Source organism: Oncorhynchus clarkii, chromosome 10 (genome assembly GCF_045791955.1).
Source record: "Oncorhynchus clarkii lewisi isolate Uvic-CL-2024 chromosome 10, UVic_Ocla_1.0, whole genome shotgun sequence".
Lineage (NCBI taxonomy): Eukaryota > Metazoa > Chordata > Actinopteri > Salmoniformes > Salmonidae > Oncorhynchus > Oncorhynchus clarkii.
In genome coordinates, this window is record NC_092156.1 from 25,684,813 (window position 1) to 25,699,877 (window position 15,065).

Sequence of the window (15,065 nt, forward strand, 5' to 3'; positions counted from 1 at the left end):
TCGCTTGTAAACTCAAAATTGACCACCCACACCCGCTAAGCCTAACTGGAGATATGAGTGCAGACAACTTGTACTTCTGCGTAAATCATGCACTGACATCAAAGGAGAGTTCTGTGAAACTTCAAGTTGGAGTAAGTCTTAGGTTAGAATTATGCCCTGACCGGCTACCCCCCTCCCTCCCTGTCCCAGAGCAAGGTGCAAGTAACAATAACTTACTCCTAACTTACTCCTCTAGCAGGTCCATGGTGGTGGGGGTGACCTGTGTGTAGAGCGTTGTGCACCCCAGCGTGAGAGTCTCCAGGGGCTGGCTATAGGTATGCAGGCTGAATTGCTCGCAGTTCTGGAACTCTGGGGGGTCCGTGACCAGGGCCAGGTTCCCCTCGGGCTGCAGGGGGGGGGGGGGCAGCCTGGAGCTCCACACTGGGGATCACTTTGAGGGAGGCCTTGGAGGACTTGAGCAGCCTCTCCTTGTCCACCTGGGTGTGCAGCCAATTCAGGAAGCTGGTCCTGCGCTCCTGGAGACACAGAGGAAGAGAAGAAAAGGCCTGTGTGATGAGTAACTAAAGGAATCCTAGATTGAAATTTCATTCATGAGTTACAGTGATATGGTCATGTTTCGTCATATCATATGACTCCCATCCTTCCATGAAAACATACACGACATAACAAGAAGTGTGTGGACATCTGCTCGTTGAACATCTCATTCCAAAATCATGGGCATTAATATGGAGTTGCCCCCCCCCCTTTGCTGCTATAACAGCCTCCACTCTTCTGGGAAGACTTTCCACTTAATGTTGGAACATTGCTGCGGGGACTTGCTTCCATTCAGCCACAAGAGCATTAGTGAGGTCAGGCAATGATGTTGGGCGATTAGGCCTGGCTCACAGTCGGCGTTCCAATTCATCTCAAAGGTGTACGATGCGGTTGAGGTCAGGGCTCTGTGCAGCCCAAGTAAACTTCTTCCATACCGATCTCGAAATAGCATTTTTAAAATTTTATTTCTCCCCAATTTCGTGATATCCAATTGCGATCTTGTCTCATCGCTGCAACTCCCCAACGGGCTTGGGAGAAGCGAAGGTCGAGTCATGCGTTCTTCAAAACATGACCTGCCAAGCAGCACTGCTTCTTAACCCGAAGCCAGATGCACCAATACGTCAGAGGAAACACCATTCAACTGACTTAACCCGGAAGCCAGATGCACCAATACGTCAGAGGAAACACCATTCAACTGACTTAACCCGGAAGCCAGATGCACCAATACGTCAGAGGAAACACCATTCAACTGACTTAACCCGGAAGCCAGATGCACCAATACGTCAGAGGAAACACCATTCAACTGACTTAACCCGAAGCCAGATGCACCAATACGTCAGAGGAAACACCATTCAACTGACTTAACCCGGAAGCCAGATGCACCAATACGTCAGAGGAAACACCATTCAACTGACTTAACCCGGAAGCCAGATGCACCAATACGTCAGAGGAAACACCATTCAACTGACTTAACCCGGAAGCCAGATGCACCAATACGTCAGAGGAAACACCATTCAACTGACTTAACCCGAAGCCAGATGCACCAATACGTCAGAGGAAACACCATTCAACTGACTTAACCCGGAAGCCAGATGCACCAATACGTCAGAGGAAACACCATTCAACTGACTTAACCCGGAAGCCAGATGCACCAATACGTCAGAGGAAACACCATTCAACTGACTTAACCCGGAAGCCAGATGCACCAATACGTCAGAGGAAACACCATTCAACTGACTTAACCCGGAAGCCAGATGCACCAATACGTCAGAGGAAACACCATTCAACTGACTTAACCCGGAAGCGAACGCCTCAACACTGCAATGCAGTGCCTTAGACCGCTGCGCCACACGGGAGGCCCCTCGACAAACCATTTCTGTATGGACCTCACTTTGTGCATGGGAGGATTGTCATGCTGAAACAGGAAAGGGCCTTCTCCAAACTGTTGCCACAAAGTTGGAAGCACAGAATCGTCTAGAATGTCATTGTATGCTGTAGCATTAAGATTTCCTTTCACTGGAACTAAGGAGCTGAGCCCAAACCATGAAAAACAGACCCAGACCATTATTCCTACTTTAAAGTTAGCACTATGCATTGGGGCAGGTAGTGATCTCCTGGCATCCACCAACTCATATTTGTCCATCGGACTGCCAGATAGTGAAGTGTGATTCATTACTCCAGAGAACACGTTTCCAATGCTCCAGAGTCCAATGGCGGCGAGCTTGGCATTCCAGCCGACTCTTGGCATTGCGCATGGTAATCTTAGGCTTGTGTGTGGCTGCATGGCCATGGAAACCCATTTCATGAAGCTGACGTTGTTTCCAGAAGCAGTTTGAAAGTTGGCAGTGAGTTTTGCAATCGAGGACAGGCGATTTTTACACGCTACGCGCTTCAGCACTCTGTGGTCCAGTTCTGTGAGCTTATGTGGCCTACCACTTAGCGGATGAGCCGTTGTTGCTCCTAGACGTTTCCACTTCACAACAACACCGCTTACAGTTGACCGGGGCAGTTATAGCAGGGTAGAAATTTGACTAACTAACGTGTTAGAAAGGTGGCAACCTATGACGGTGCCACGTTGAAAGTCACTCCGCTCTTCCGTAAGGCTATTCTATTGCTAATGTTTGTCTATAGATATGGCTGTGTGCTCGATTTTATACACCTGTCAGCAACGGGTGTAGATGAAATAGCAGAATCCACTAATTTGAAGGGGTCTCCACAAACATACTGACACCTATGACGCCATCTTCATCAATGACAATCAACATGAATTATGAATAGAGTTAAAAAGCTGAGCTGAAGCCAGTCTTAAATTAGATAATCAACGGCTGTGGATAATCAATTACATGGCTGAATTAGGCGCTGGTCCCCAGAGTGGTGAAACATTCTGTTCCAGTCACTTCTCATCCATCAAAAGGGTCACACACTTTATGACTCCCACCAGAAAACATCTCTCCTGTGTTTTAAAACCATGTGTAACACTAACCATGTTGCTCAAGATGTCAGCGGGAGCAACTTCTCCACAGAGAGATTTGACATGATCCTCATTTACTATGATACTGTATATGGACACTACGCAGACAGAGAATATTTCCCTTGCATTCACTGCAGGCTAGATAATTCGTTCCCAGCCAAAAACAGCAAAGTGAATTGCGTGAATTAAAAGAAACAGTTGAATTATAAATAAATGCTGAGTCATAATGCATGAGATTGTACTGCTACCAAGGCCCCAATTCTAGTGTTAGTTTTAGCCATGAGCAAACAGATTGCCTTGTATCTATTGACTTGGTATACCCCATAGAGCCTCACTGTCTACAAAAAGCTAATCGCATCACTGCCACTAGTTGGCAAGTGCTTTATTTAATCTAACACTGGAGAGACGTCGCCCGCAGGGATCCCCAACAATGACTAACACCATTACACACTTCCAGTCCATCATGGCCTCTGTCTCTGCAGCCCAAATAGAGAGAAACCTAGCTAGCATTCTTCCAATAGAGAAGTAACACTTATTTTAACGACGAGAATCGAGTTGTGTGAGGGGAGAGTAAATTGGCCACTTCATTTAAAGGTATTGAGCTAGAGAAGATGAGAGCATGAGCTGTCACGATTCTTTTATCTTCAACACTTTTCAACAAGTGTTCAGGGAAGAAGGGGGGGAGACAACTTCACTTGCCTCTTGTCTTGAGTTGAAGTGGGAATGTTGAGGGGTATGGAGGTAGCAGTAGAGTGTATGGAGGGGAGTAGCAGAAATACAAAGATGATCATTCAAAAGAACCACCACTCATGAGTTTTGGCGGGTGGCCACCCCACAGGGGCCATTATATAAAGAGGAGATAAGACGTTTCTGTAAAAAGGATACGTTGTGCCCCTTTTATCTCCCCAAATTAGGTGATTTTAATGCACCATCTGCTGCCCAAACGTATATGATTAGCACCCCCTTGGCAACGAGAGAGGACAGGGATGATGGCCTAATTAGCCCAAATCCATATTTAGCGAATACAGTGATGGTTAATCAATTAGAGTCGCTTATCTGCATGCCTCAATTATCTGCTTTATGCCAATCATAAAGGAGAGAGTGGTCCCCGGAGACTTGTTGGGCCACTGTTAACACGTCTGATATCTTTGGGCTTACAGGGATAAGGACGAGGGGGCTCAGTGGGTTTCTCAATTGAAAGCACTGACAGTGTCTGCTGCTTCCTCAGAACAAGTAGGTTATACTTATACGGACTAGAAAATATCTATCTGAAGGAGGAATAAGCGAGCGAGCGAGGAGAGAGAAAGAGAGAGAGAGAGAGAGAGAGAGAGAGAGAGAGAGAGAGAGAGAGAGAAAGAGAGAGAGAGAGAGAGAGAGAAGGAGAAAGAGGGAGAGAGAGAGAGAGAGGGAGAGAGAGAGAGAGAGAGGGAGAGAGAGAGAGAGAGAGAGAGAGGTGATGAAGCGAGCAGCAGAGTGAAATGGGGGATAAACGCTTTCCTGATGAAACCTGTCTGCGTGGGGAACTGACCAGACCCATGTCATGTGACGGGGTAGAACAAGGGAGCCTGGGTAATAAGGATACCACCAGTACCAGCACTACAAATTCCAGAGCTTGCACTGCCAGATGCACACAGTCCATCCCCTCTCTTTAGTCAAGACACAGTGCACAGAGAAAACTCTATCCACCAGCCTCACAGTCTTCCTCCTCCCCCCACATAGCACCTTCCATTTTTCAAGAACAATCTGGAAGCAGTCCCCCATGCCCTCGCTTTCATCATCCTGGTGTTTGTTGTAACAAAGTGGCCAGGGCAGTGGGGTGAAGAGGTCACAGCCCAGTCCAAACACACCCAACAGTCATAATAATACTAAAGTTTGGGCCTTTTCTACGTTGTCGGGCACAAGGAGGCCAACTAAGGCCAAGTGGATGGATAAATAAGTCACTTAACTTGTCAAAGTCGTTCAAGTGGGCCCATCAGTGGTGATCTGCCAGGTGGAGGGCAACGGTGTGACGCACCTCTCCTGTCCATGGTATGTTTTGAGGTCTTTATTTGACATCAAGGGCTAATGTATTAGTTTTGGGGCTCATAAATCAAGGGCAAAGGGATTTTGATTTGGACGTACAAGTTCTTTAATACATTTTTCAGTAAGTGTACACAATGAATACTCAAGAACATTAAACAAACTGACTGAATTATTTGCTCTTTGCTAAGATGCATCACCACAACAAAAATTATGGGGCTGTACTATTCATAAGGAGCAAAATAGAGATTTGCTGCCACCTAGTGGATAGTTACTTCACCACAGGCTACAGGGTGCATAGGGAAACTTCTGCTGTCATTTATATCCCCCTGCCAAGAAACCTGTCTTTCACAGTAATGGGTACAACAGAGTAGGGTACCATTACACCTGGGCTGCAGTCTTGAGACCCTGGCTTAAATAATTACATTTTCACAATCCTTTCCCAATTCAAGTGCGGCATTTCAGCATATCTGCCTATCTGACAGAACTACTCTAGCCTCTAGAGCCGTAGTGGGTTTTATACTACATTACCCATAACTGCTGAGACTGAAGCCTCCAGAAACAGCCTCACTGTGTGTGGTCCTGAGGTATTTCACTTCCTGTTCTCATAGGCCCGTCAGGCCAATCAGATGCATTAGCCTGGCTGGGTGCTTGGAGATCCCTCTGAGATGGATGAGTAAATCCATCTCAAACACTGATTATTCCCAGTGCAAATTCCCCACATACCACAGCAGAGCAAAGCACTGTGCCAGTGGGCCTATTAGAATATCAATGAAAGAGCCAGAGGCCTCATCATCATCAAACGCAATAGAGGAATAAAGCCTCAGCCTGCCAGGCAGTGACTGGTTGTACATAACAGACTGGTATCACTTTTTAAACCGTCAATTCATTCATTTCACATAGAGAAATTGCATTGTGCACTGACCAATAAGGTGTTGTGAGTGTGAGCTATGACTTCCATCCATGTCAGATCTTTTCCTGGCCACACACACACACAATCCGTCCATCCATCCAGCCACCCACACACACATCCTCATATAAACAAACATGCGGGCGGGCGGACGCACACACATACACACTCGCGCACACACGTGCATGCACGCAAGCACACACACACACACACACACACACACACACACACACACACACACACACACACACATACACACACACACACACACAACCATAATTGTCTAGTTAAATTTGTATTGTGGCAGCCCTACTCCAGACAGGTCTGAACATGTAGAAACCATTTTGATTCTTAATACATGCAAATCTATGTCTAATATATGCAACAGGTTTAGAACAGGTTTGTGTGTCCAGAGGGCCAGTCAAATCAAGTGAGAGCAGGGCTCCACAAGAACACAAACAGTAGAGCTGGAACAGACTTTTGATCAGCAGAAAGCAGTCAGTCTCATGACAGTTCTAGCTGAGAGACTGATGAGTAAACATTGGTAAAGCAGTAGAAGGGTTTTTTATCCAACTTGAGAATGGAAGTCATGTAAGACCTCTAACGGACAAGAGAGTTGATGGCTTCCAGACCCAGTTGTCTGGATTTTGTGGGGCAAGCTAGCTAGACATTTTCACATCACAGGCCAATGAAGAAATACATATTTTATTTTTTATGTTTTTATTTCACCTTTATTTAACCAGGTAGGCAAGTTGAGAACAAGTTCTCATTTACAATTGCGACCTGGCCAAGATAAAGCAAAGCAGTTCGACACATACAACGACACAGAGTTACACATGGAGTAAAACAAACATACAGTCAATAATACAGTATAAACAAGTCTATATACGATGTGAGCAAATGAGGTGAGAAGAGAGGTAAAGGCAAAAAAGGCCATGGTGGCAAAGTAAATACAATATAGCAAGTAAAACACTAGAATGGTAGATTTGCAATGGAAGAATGTGCAAAGTAGAAATAAAAATAATGGGGTATAATTTGTGGCTGATCAAATATATGGTAGGGAAGCCTGGGTCACATTCAGTTGGATTCATATACCATATGCAACACACTGATGCAAATAGAAATGTCATGAATAGAGCAGTCATGACTCCTTACTCTATATGTCAGAGAGGCATGTCTGTTCTCTCAGCACATTGGGGGGCTTATTGGGTCTCTCAGCACATTGGGGGGCTTCCCGCTAAACGTTGACCCGTTGGCTCTGACCTAAGAAGCTCTCTGCCTCATCCTCCTCGAATTCGTCCAGAGTCTCGTCCTCGCTGTCCGTGCACATAGCCTAGTCGTGAGGAAGGTCGGAGATATTGTCAACCAAGGCGTACTTGATGGAGAGTATGGTGCTGTTCTCCAGCTCCAGGCACTCGTGGCAGCTGGACAGGTAGAGGTGGTGGCCTTGGCCCTCCATGTGCTGGTGGTTGTTACCCAGGGAGTCTCCGCTGTCCACCCCAGGGCTGGCTCCTCGTATGGGCTCTGAGCCTCGTCTCTCCACTAACGCCTTATGGACCTCCAGTGGTAGAAGCAGGCTGCCCTTCCTGCATTGTGTTAGCTGGGTGGCGCCTCTCTCTGAGAGTACCTCCCACTCGCAGGGAGAATGCTCAGAGAGGATGATCTCAGTCTGTTTTTTTGAGGGAGAGGGAAGTGATGTGCTTCTCTGACTTTCCCTTCTCCAAAAGTGATTTAAAAGCAGATTCTCTGAGCAGGACTGCAGGGGAAATGTGCACAAAGGGCAATATTTTAATTGCAAAATGTGGCCCGCTCTCCGTTTTAAGCAATGTGAAACAGTTTCATAATAGATTTGGAAAAATGATTTGGATAATGTTTTGGGATATAGCCTAGCTTTGACAATAATTAAGTGAAGTTCTGAGATAGCATTGGCCAACAACTGCATTTAGGACCTAAAAACAAAATGTCTTCAAAAAATGTCTTCGTCACCTTCCACCTCAAAAAGCACAAGAAAGACACCGACCATCTCAGATTGTTCTGAACTGGTTTCTATAGTTAGAAACAGATAAGACTAGCATTCCTGAAACATTATTTTGTTAAAAGATATATAGAAATTAAGCTAATTGATTGTACCTAAATTGTCCGTTTGAAGTTATAGGATCCATATAGTACTCTATAAATATAGTACCCAACATCCGATTTGGACCAAACCCCTTCTCAACAATGATTAAGACCTTAAAATGGTCAAAGGCCCCCTAAGGAAGTTGAGCCTTGGAGTTTTGTTTAATCATACCATGTAATGTATTCTCTGTGAATTTGGTGATGGTTCTCCCCCTGTTCAGAGAAATTAGCCATTGAAGTAGCTTGCATTTCCCCCCATAAATTAGTGAAAGCCAGGTCGCGCCTACTAGATGCCGCTTTTTCTACTACTGCTTGACCCTCCTGTGTTTATCAAATGGATCACAGTATTTTCTTTGCAACTTTGGGTAGAAAACCAACAGCTTTTGCTCGTGATGAAAATAAATTGTGGTCATCCTTACAAGTCAAGCTAGTCCTCCATGAATTTGTCCCTCTCTTAGCAACCTAATGTTTCAACCCAACTCTCCTTGAGTAATGGCAGTTCTCTGAGAGGGCTATCCCTATGGTGCAATTCTCATATGAAGACTTTCCCAATAAGCCCAAACATTTTATGGAGAAATGGGCTAGTGACAACCCTAATAAAATAATACAATTATAAACCATTGCATTATTAGAAAACATATGTATACTGTGCATTCAAAAAGTATTCAGACCCCTTGACTTTTTCCACATTTTGTTACTTTACAGCCTTATTCTAAAATTGATTAAATTGTTTATTTTCCTCATCAATCTACACACAATACCCCATAACGACAAAGCAAAAACAGGAATATCTGAAATATAACATTTACATAAGTATTCAGACCCTTTACTCTGTACTTCGTTGATGCACCTTCGGCAGGGATTACAGCCTTGAGTCTTCTTGGGTATGACACTACAAGCCTGGGACACCTGTATATGGGTAGAGTCTCCCATTCTTCTCTGCAGATCCTCTCAAGCTCTGTCAGGTTGGATGGGGAGCATCGCCACACAGCTTTTTTCAGTTTTCTCCAGAGATGTTCGATTGGGGTCAAGTCCGGGCTCTGGCTGGGCCACTTAAGGACATTCAGAGACTTATCCTGAAGCAACTCCTGCATTTTCTTGGCTGTGTGCTTAGGGTTGTTGTCCTGTTGGAAGGTGAACCTTCACCCTAATCTGAGGTCCTGGAGCTCTGTCAGAGTGACTATCGGGTTCTTGGTCACCTCCCTGACCAAGGCTCTTCTCCCCCGATTGCTCAGTTTGGTCAGGAGGCCAGCTCTAGGAAGAGTATTGGTGGTTCCAAACTTCTTCCACTTAACAATCCTGTCTCGGAGCACTACGGACAATTCCTTCAACCTAATGGCTTGGTTTTTGCTCTGACATGCACTCTGTCACCTGTGTGACCTTATATAGCAAGGTGTGTGCCTTTCCATATCCTGTCCAATCAATTGAATTTACACAGGTGGACTCCAATCAAGTTGTAGAAACATCTCAAGGATGATCAATGGAAACAGGATGCACCTGAACTCAATTCTCATAGCAAAGGGTCATAGCAAAGGGTCTGAATACTTATGTAAATGTGAAATCATTTAAACATTTTTTAAATACATTTTCTAAAATGTCTAAAACCCTGTTGTTGTTGAGTCATTATTGGGTATTGTGTGGAGATGTATTTAGTCAACTTTAGAATAAGGCTGTAACGTAACAAAAGTGAAGGAAAAAGTGAAGGAGTCTGAATACTTTCCGAAAGCACTGTATGTTGTGTGATTAGTGACATTTACTATTAAACCAAACACAATACCATTACCAAACACAATAAAGTGTGTGTTCAGGACTTTTACCATTGAAGACCCATTTAGACCACAACATTGAAACCATTGCAACAGCTGTAACCTAATGGCTTGCTTGTTTACCAGGAATGGTCTAATCCAGACTTTTTTAAATGGGAATAATCCACACACATAGGGGCTGTTTCCTGGACACAGATTAAGCCTAAGAGAAAACAAATTGAATTGCTTTCATGGAGGACTGGCTTGAATTGTGAGGATGACCATACAATACATTTTTATCATTTATTGGTTTTCTACCTAAAGCTGCAAAGAAAATGTGATACATTTCATAAACACAAGAGAGCGAATTGGATTAAACGGTATGGCAGTAGCAGGAACAGCAGCATCTGGTGGTCAGAATCTGGTACTTTCATGCTAATTTATGGGGGGAAATGCAATCTACTTCAATTACTAATTTCTCTGAACAGGGGAAAAACACCATCCTCAAATTTACTGAGAATACATGACATAGTATTATGAATAAACAATGCTCCAAGCCACAGCTTCATACTACTTGTCAAACAGAGAACTGATACTGTATACTGGATGTTGGGGTGGGCTTGGTGTGTGGTGTGAAGGGTTGTTGGTGGCTTTTGACCATTTATTTGGATTTCTCATGTATTAATCGTTGTTAAGAAGGGGTTGGTCCAAATGTAATATTGGGTATGATATTTCTTGAATATGTCTTTCAACAAAATCATGTTGCTGGAATGCTTATCTTATCGGTTTCTAACAATAGAAACTATTTCAGAACAATCTGAGATAGTGGGTGTCATGGCTTGCTGAAATGAAATGGAACGACCACTTACAAATAGCCTTAAAAATACTAATGTTTTCATTTTAAATATTTAAAATCCTTAAAATCCTAGGTGTACAATAAAGTTGAGTTAACACACTCCATAAATGAGAAACCCTTGATTTCAAAGGTAAGGACTAGAAACTCACAGACTATCTTTGAAGGCACAAGTCCATTGTCCAGCTGAAGGCGATCTTCCATAAAAGCCACCCCGAGGTCGGCTGAAGTTGTCAACGCTGGCCTGAACCACAGCCCTGAATAGCTGCACTAGACTACAGGCCAGAGGGAGACAGTAGTCTGACCACTTCAGCACCTAGACAACACAGCAGAGTACACAAGTCAGCAGGATTTAAACATTAGTGGAGAGTTGGAGGAAAATATCATAATTTCAGAATGTTTAATTGGGATCGGGATTAGTTCAAGAATCACATAGATACTGTACTGCATAATCACTTTTGAGTAACTAAGCAATATCTTCCTGCTGCCTGAGTAAAATAAGACTTTTTGTGTTTAAAGGGACATTTAAATGGCTATATGAAAATCAAGGAACCCTACTTCCTCTCCAACCAAAACATTTTGGCTCCAGGATCTTAGCATGGCATCTCAAGTGTCAGCTGACCCTCTGCTATATGTGTCGTTCCATGTCAATTCAGCATGCCCTGACCCCCACCATCTCAGATGGTTCTGAATTCATTTCTGTAGTTATTTTCCACCATAATTTGCAAATAAATAAATTAAAAATCCTACAATGTGATTTTCTGGATTTTTTTCTAATTTTGTCTGTCATAGTTGAAGTGTACCTATGATGAAAATTACAGGCCTCTCTCATCTTTTTAAGTGGGAGAACTTGCACAATTGGTGGCTGACTAAATACTTTTTTGCCCCACTGTAAATGGTTAAATGCCACCCACAGACCCCCTCAAAATCCACATCAAGCCCACCACAATGGGCAGTATACAGCATCAGTTCTTTATGTTTGACAAGTTGTATGAAGCTGTGACTTGGAGTATTGTTTATTCATAGTCTGTAATGTATTCTCAGTGAATTTGGTGGTTTTTTTAAAGTGAAAGTACCAAGTTTTGCCCACTAGATGCCTCTGTTCCTGCTAATGCCATTTTATCCATTTTGATGGTATTTTGTGTTAATCAAATGTATCACAACATTGTCTTTGCAACTTTGGGTAGAAAACCAATAGTTTTTGCTCATGATGAAAATAAATGGTGTGGTCATCCTCACAATTCAAGACAGTCCTCCAGGATAGCAATTCAGTTTGTCCTTCTCATATAACCTAATGCTTCAACCCAAATCTCCTTGAATAGTCCAACAAGAGGCAGCTCTGAGAGGGGTATCCCTATGGTGCAATTCTCATATGAAACGCCCAAAAATGTAATGGAGAAATTAGCTAGTGACTAACACTAATAAAACAATACAATTATAAACCATTGCATGGCCGTCGTACAGTGCCTTCAGAAAGTATTCACATCCATTGACTTTTTCCACATTTTGTTGTGTTACAGCCTGAATTAAAAATGTATCACATTTAGATTTTGTGTCACTGGCCGACACACAAATCCCCATAATGTCAAAGTCGAATTATGTTTGTAGACATTTTTACAAATTAATAAAAAATGAAAAGCTGAAATGTAGTATTCAACCCCTTTGTGGCAAGCCTAACATTCAGGAGTCAAAATGTGCTTAACAAGTTACATAATAAGTTGCATCAATCAATCAAATGTATTTATAAAGCCCTTCTTACATCAGCTGATGTCACAAAGTGCTGTACAGAAACCCAGCCTAAAACCCCAAACAGCAAGCAATGCAGGTGTAGAAGCACGGTGGCTAGGAAAAACTACCTAGAAAGGCCAAAAACTCGGAAGAAACCTAGAGAGTAACCAGACTATGAGGGGTGGCCAGTCCTCTTCTGGCTGTGCCCGGTGGAGATTATAACAGAACATGGCCAAGATGTTGAAATGTTCATACAGTAGATGACCAGCAGGGTCAAATAATAATAATCACAGTGGTTGTCGAGGGTGAAACAGGTCAGCACCTCAGGAGTATATGTCAGTTGGCTTTTCATAGCCAATCATTCAGAGTATCTCTACCGCTCCTGCTGTTTCTAGAGAGTTGAAAACAGCAGGTCTGGGAAAGGTAGCACGTCCGGTGAACAGGTCAGGGTTCCATAGCCGCAGTCAGAACAGTTTAAACTAGAGCAGCAGCACGGCCAGGTGGACTGGGGACAGCAAGGAGTCATCATGCCAGGTAGTCCTGAGGCATGGTCCTAGGGCTCAGGTCCTCCGAAAGAGAGAAAGAAAGAGAGAATTAGATAGGGCATACTTAAATTCACACAGGACACTGGATAAGACATGAGAAGTATTCCAGATATAACAAAGTGACCCTAGCCCCCGACACATAAACTACTGCAGCATAAATACTGGAGGCTGAGACAGGAGGGGTCGGGAGACACTGTGGCCCCATCTGAAGATACCCCGGGACAGGGCCAAACAGGCAGGATATAACCCCACCCACTTTGTCAAAGCACAGCCCCCACACCACTAGAGGCATACCTTCAACCACCAACTTAACATCCTGAGACAAGGCCGAGTATAGCCCACAAAGATCTCCGCCATGGCACAACCCATGGACTCAATCGGTGTGCAATAATATTGTTTAATACGAGTTTTTAATGACTACCTCATCTCTGTACCCCGACATACAATTATCTGTAAGGTTCACTGGTGTGTATTCATGGAGGCTAAGGGAAGCCAGGCTTCCTCCAAAAAATGACCAATAAAATGTAATAAATGATCTTTCATCGCTCTGTGTTTCATAATATTCCTTCAATTCACAAGAGGCTGAATGTATCTCACCGGAGAAAGCATCCGAACCAGTGAAACAGCGCCCCTCTGTCTCTATATACTTTTCCCATCTATCTGATGCTGTATGGTCAAAAATAGTATGATATTGTTGCCGCCCGTAGCATTGAATGCAAGGTAAGCCAGCGAGCATTTGGCCTCCCTTGATTAATAAAAATTATACAATTATAGCCAATCAGCGTTGGTCCTGGCACATCAAAATAAAGTGCCAAGGGAAGCCAGTTTAGATTTGGCTTCACACCACTCACATCAAAAGGAAAACGTCATTGACAGAAAAATTATATATTGTTGCATCTCGTTGTGTCGTTGTCCTATGGTGGCTAGCTAGCTAGCTAAAATTGGCCATGGACGGAGATAGGGATTTTGACTTTTTAATTAATTCTCCGTACTGGCAAATGATTATAACGGCAATTCTGATCCAACCATATACATTGTGCCCCTGGCCTCACAGGATGGAAGTTCAATATGTATCTAGATGTAGTAGGCTAATGTTAACTAGCTGGCTCATCATTGCCCATGAAAGGAAGTTAGGCTAGAGAGCAGGCATTTTAGCCACATAGCCTAGGACAACAAAAACTAAAAGCGCGTACTGTATGAGAGTCATAGACTGTTTTGTCAACATGAACAAGAGGAGGATGTCATTGGCGTTTCTCTACAAGTAGGGTGAGTCAACATGTTTTTTCTACTTGCACGAATGAACGCACGCATACACACAGAAATCAGAACCATGGACAGCCACTTCCTTTTTAAGCTTATGTTGATTTGACTAATTAGTTATTGGTATCTTTTAGTCTTCACTGTATTAGACTAAGCATAGTTGTATTGATGACATTGACATGTTGAAGTTGAAATGGTGTTGCAATAGTGGAGGCAGCAGGTTTTCTTTGCAACTTGTGACATTTGTTATGAATATAAAGCGTTATTTTTAGGGCAAACCCAACACAACAAATCACTGAGTACTCATGTTATGGGTATGCTAGGGAGTTTTTTTGTTGGGAGGGGGGGATGGGGGGTAAAACAATCCTAGAGGAAAATCTGGTTCAGTCTGCTTTCCAATAGACACTGGGAGACAAATTCACCTTTCAGCAGGACAATAACCTACAACACAAGGCCAAATACACTGGAGTTGCTTACCCAGACAACAGTGAATGTTCCTCAGTGGCCGAGTTACAGTTTTGACTTAAATCTACTTGAAAATCTATGGCAAGACATGCAAATGGTTGTCTAGCAATGATCAACAACCAATTTGACAGGACTTGAAGAATTTTAAAAAGAATAATGGGCAAAAGTTGCACAACCCAGGTGTGCAAAGCTCTTAGAGTCTTACCCAGAAAGACTCACAGCTGTAATCGCTCCAAAAGGGGCTTCTACAAAGTATTTACTAGTTATGTAAATTAGATATTTCTGTATTTCATTTTTAAAATATATTTGTAAACATTTCTAAAAACATATTTTTCATTTCTAAAAACATTTTTTTATGGGGTATTGTGTGGAGATGGGTGAGACAAACATCTATTTAATCCATTTTGAATTCAGGTTG

The 15,065-nt window shown here is 43.2% G+C and overlaps 1 pseudogene; it reads right to left on the reverse strand.

Annotated features, from left to right (window-relative positions):
• LOC139419201 (biotin--protein ligase-like) overlaps positions 1 to 10,868 on the reverse strand; it is a 38,365-nt pseudogene extending 27,497 nt beyond the window's left edge.
• Positions 10,869 to 15,065: the final 4,197 nt, after the last annotated feature.